General features: G+C 38.9%; 1 pseudogene; it reads right to left on the bottom strand.

The window, feature by feature from the left end:
• Positions 1–3304: 3304 nt before the first annotated feature.
• On the bottom strand, positions 3305–3457 carry LOC150105190 (U2 spliceosomal RNA; annotated as a pseudogene).
• Between the last annotated feature and the right edge of the window lie 1568 nt (positions 3458–5025).

Below are 5025 nucleotides of genomic sequence, written 5' to 3' on the forward strand. Positions count from 1 at the left end.
GTCCATTTTTTTTTTCCTCACAAAAATAACATTTTTCTTTAAGTCTTATTTTTAACTAAGCTCAGGTCTGCAGATTAAATGACGTTTTTCTTTTCTGGAATTATTCTAATTTAAAGTTCCTTTCGGTATTAAAAAAAATCTTTTTCTTAGCTACCAAAAATTTATATTTTTTAAAAATAATTATTTATGTTATTTTTATTTCTGTATTTATTTATTGCACAGGTAATAATACTGGATACTACATACATATAATAATAATAATAATAATAATAATAATAATAATAATAATAATAATAATAATAATAATAATAATAATGAAGAAGATAATGGATTAAAACGGCACATCAAACCCATATTTGTCATTTCAACTCATTGATGATGTTCTTTTCTTAATTACCTCATTGGAGATGTCCTGTTTCAAGTCGTGTATAGAGGGAACAGACTCTTCTGTCAGATTTCACATCGCACTCTTCTGTCTGTCGCACTCATAACAACCGCCAGCAGATTGCGAGTAACCCCGTCCCTTGTCGACGTCTGGATAGGAACTCGCGCAGTGGCCCCCAAAGGTGCAGGGGGAAATTTTTTGTCGGAATGCATTTTCATTTTTTTTGCCTGTATTTCCAGATTCAATTTAACCTAACCCAACCTAACCCTAACACCTAACCTAAACTACCCTAAAAGTCACTTGACTCGCCTTGCGACATGCCTTTAACCCTGCGGAGTTCGCAGCTCATCTGACAGATACGTGCAAAATGTTTAATATAAATATTCTTACACAATTCAGTGTACAGCTTGGAGGTCATGAGTAGCTGAGCAATCGTATGTTACGAGTGATATTCCGCACTGTTTTTTGCTGTCAGTTTGGTTTAACACCTAGAAAAAGGTTTGTGATATTTGACAGTAAATGTTATCTGAGAGATACCGCGACCTCCGATGTCTGTATAGTATGCTTTAGTTTTTTTTTTTTTTTTATTCTTTGTTCAATAATTTCTAGATTGTAACTGAAAATAAGTAAACCATCATGTATTACGAAAACAGAGAGCCAAAGGCTTATTTTTTATCATACATATCGTCAAGGAGATGTGCTTTACATTTATTGAAAATACTAAGGAAAGTGATCTGGAGGTTTTTTTCCACCTTTACTACGAGTTGCCCATAAGGTTGCTTATGTTTGCTTGGCCGAAACGTTTAGTTTCTATATATTCGGCACGACACTCTTGTAGTTTTTATATTCGGCTATGAAATAATGTTGGATTCAATATGCACTTAATTTGTGCCATCATGTACTATATTTGTAGTGTTTTTTTTCTTAATGTTTTATTGCTTGTTTGCCGAGGTCTGGAGAGTTATTTTGCTTGTTATCGTAGAATTTATGCCGTTAAAAAAAAACTAAAGCTGTTCAAACGACTCTTGATAACTTCTTTTGATAAAAAAATTGCAGTAAATAATGTAGGTACAAGTATTTATTAAACATTTACTTTGCATTCATTTTTTATCTTTCCTAAAAGAGTACCATAGAAAACGAACTATTAATACATTAATCGATCACGGAGAAATTGTAATTTTTACCATTGATTATTAGATCTGATTGAGCAATTTTGTTATACGCAGTAAAATCGAGGGATTAATTAAACGCGTTAATCGAGGGATAATCTGTATATATATATATATAATAACAATAATAATAATATGTGAGTTCAACAAATCTCCATCATCGGCCTGTAGTAGTAGTATGTAGAGTAGATAGTAGGAGAGGAAATAAAGATAGAGTGCATAGTGGTAGAGTAGGTAAAAGAGGCCTCAGTTGACCTGTTTTAGCTGTTTTAAGAGTGTACGAGGAATTGACAAGGTCTACTTTCTCTTGTTTTGTGTTGTCAATATTTCATCTGCCATCCTACCACCCTTAGCCAAAGTTATCATTTGGAGAGTTCTGAAAAACGCTATTTCTGCCTCTTCCTCTATATCCAGAACTCCAATTATACTCACGGCATAAGTGAGTGACCTCACTTATGTCGTCTATGTATAGGTTTTTCACCCCATTTCACACTCACTACTTTAGGGCCTTTTTGGCCTGTGAGCATGAGTACAGGGTCTCCTATTTTTGCTATTGCATTCTGGAACTTTTCTGATAGCACAGGGGGTTCTTTAAACAGATGCCTTGGCGTCCTTCCTGCCTTCCCATGAGGGGGATCTTGGTGGGCAATATCTGCTTTTTCAGGTTCATCTGATTTTTTTTTTTTTTTTTGTTTTTGTTTCCATTTCCTCTGGACTGATTGGTCTTTTGAAAGGGGTGTTGTTTGTCTCCATGCTTTCTGTTTCATCTTCTTTCTCTTCTTCTTTTCTTCTGCAGTGGTTTCATCATTTGTGGCAGCTTGTTTTTTGGCTGTTTCTTTTTCGTGTGTGCCTCGCTTCTTCTCTTTCTTATGTTTGGATGCTGGGATTTCTGTGGAGGCTGCCTTCTCTTCTTCGGCCGTTGTTTTTCCGTATGCCTCTTTTAGAGTTGGAAAGTCTGGGTTTTCCGACTCTTGTTCTGTCGTAACTGTTGTTGGCCTTATGATACCACCGATCCTTTCTGTGTGGGTTCTGGATGGGCAGGTGTCCACTTTGTCGTCTGTGGCACCACATTTGAGGCAAGCTGCTTTACATTTATCTAGTGTATGGCCTGTTTTAAGACAATTTTTTCATTTTAGTCGAGGGCAGTCTGCCCCAAGATGACTGAAGGCACCACACCTGAAACATTGCTTTTTCACGCCAGGGTAGTTTACCATTACCCTGGCAGATCCTATGAGAATGAAGCTGGGGACTTCGTTTTTTATTTCAAGGGAGATATTTACTTCCCCTGATTTCTACTCTGGGTTGTCAGCATCGTTGAATCTGAATCTGAATTTCCTTTACGTCGCCCCACTTTGAGAACACGCTTCGAATGATGTCTTCATTCTCCGCGTATTCTAGGGGGAAACTCGGTATTTTGATCGATTTTAAGATGCTCCCTACCATGAAGGGAGAATTTTTTTTTCCTCCGCATTCGAAGCCGCCACGTAGCTTATTTCTGGTTGCTATGTTCTTGAGAACTACTTGGTACCTTCCGCCCCCATAGGGGGTAAACCTAAATATGTTTTCAGCTCCTACATAGTCCATGATAGCTCTTGCTATCGTCCTTGCTGGTGTTGAAGCATCCACCTCAAAGCCGAGGGTCCGGACGCGAGGACCGACAGATGTCATCGTTGGAAGATTGCTTGGAGGGGGGGGGGCTATAAAGTCCTCATCCCTATCTCGTGTTTACTTTTACCCCGATCTGGGGTTTAAAGTGTCTGTACTTAGTTTGATATCTCGAGCCCCTATGGGGCCCCTATCTGATATCAACTGGAAAGAACAGATGCTACACTCTCATTTAGCTCGAAAACTTTGTAAGAACAGAAACTACACTTTGATCTTAGCCAAAAGGCCGAGAAGCTTATGAGCAATTATTCAACGCCATCCCTAAAAAAGTATTTTATCTAAGAATAGGAGTTCATGTCTCTCATCATCGGCCTTTGGAGTATAAAGAGTGCTGAGGGTCAGCAGGTAGTAAGAGGGGAAGAGAACGAAAGGTAGAGTATGATAGTAAGAGATAATAAAGAGGCCTCAGTCATCCTGTTTAGCTATGGAACCAAGAGGTTGTGGCTAAACGGTCTGTACATGTCATCTCTTCTCACCTGTTCTGAAAAAAAAAAAAAAACTTTAAACGTGCTTTACTTTACCCCATAGCTTAAACTAGATTTAACCAGGTGTCTGAAGATGTCATCTCTTAACACCTATTGCTCTATATAAAAAAAAAGTGACTTCAATTAAATTAAACCAAGTGTCTGTGGACGTCTCCTGTTCCTACGAGAAAGAAAAACTGAAAACATTTTAAACTTAAATTATATAGGATTGCATTTTGGAACTTAACTGATTAGCTTAGTGCCGAATTAAAGGGATCCATTGTTTTGAAGGTGGACTGAGGGGAGAAAAAAAACCTGAGAACGAAGATTTGGGAGAAGAACCTGGCCCGAGTGATGCAGCTCACGAGGAGCCGCACCGCCTCGACGTAAGCTTTCGCAGCTCGGGTTCTCAGGCTGACCCCTCCTGTTTGTTGAACTGTAAGACCTGTGGGTTACCTTATAGGAAGAATCAGGGTTTTATTTGCCTCTGTATGAGGAAACATATTATGGGTGATTTGCACCATTTGTTTACAAATTTGTAATCTCCTCGGAGATGTCTTTCTTGGGCTAAAAATCTTGGCAGATAGAAATAGATCCCGCTTACGACTCTCGCGTAGATTACGCTTTCGTCCCGTATCTGGGACTTTTCCGCACTTTCCAGATGTGATACTTGATCACGTTGATCAGAAAAATTATGAATTTTTGGATTTTTCTTGACCTGAGGGGGGAAATGCAGATGTACGACCTCCTCCAGTGTCAGCATCGGGATTCCCAACACTGTACTTAGTGTTTGCCAGACACGTTGGGCGGGGGGACAAAAGTAAAAGAAGTGTCCCACCGTTTCAACGCTCTGGCAGACGTCACAGAAGGGGTCGCACAGACTTGGTCTATAGCGGGACTTGATCAGTTTCACAGGGAGTTGTCCGTAGGTTCGCCATGCTAAATCCCTGTGAAACTGTTGTCCTAAGCTATTCCTGATGTTTTGGAATAGGATTTCCATATTTGTATCTAAATTTGGCGTATCACATCTGGAAAGCTGGAAAATTCCCAGTATACTGCTTGTGATTTTAATTTTAATATATCTATTCCCTCTGTTTTAAATTTTTGGATGTGTTTACTAAGTGAATAATACCAGTTGGGCAGAACCTCTGCGCAGGGACCAGCATGACCCGTGATCCCGAAGTAGGGAAGGAAATGTCCTAGGAAGTATTTGATTAAGTTGCCTGAAATATGGTTCGACTTTGAAGCCTTCCGTATGGTTTTAAAAGTATTTGCCTAAAATAAACATTTTAAACTGGGAAGTGAGGACCCCCCCCTTGACTGCTTTTTAATTTTAGAGAGT

The sequence above is a fragment of the Typopeltis vanoorti genome, chromosome 7 (genome assembly GCF_054136105.1).
Source record: "Typopeltis vanoorti isolate ZY-2024b chromosome 7, IOZ_Tvanoo_1.0, whole genome shotgun sequence".
NCBI classification, from domain to species: Eukaryota; Metazoa; Arthropoda; class Arachnida; order Uropygi; family Thelyphonidae; genus Typopeltis; species Typopeltis vanoorti.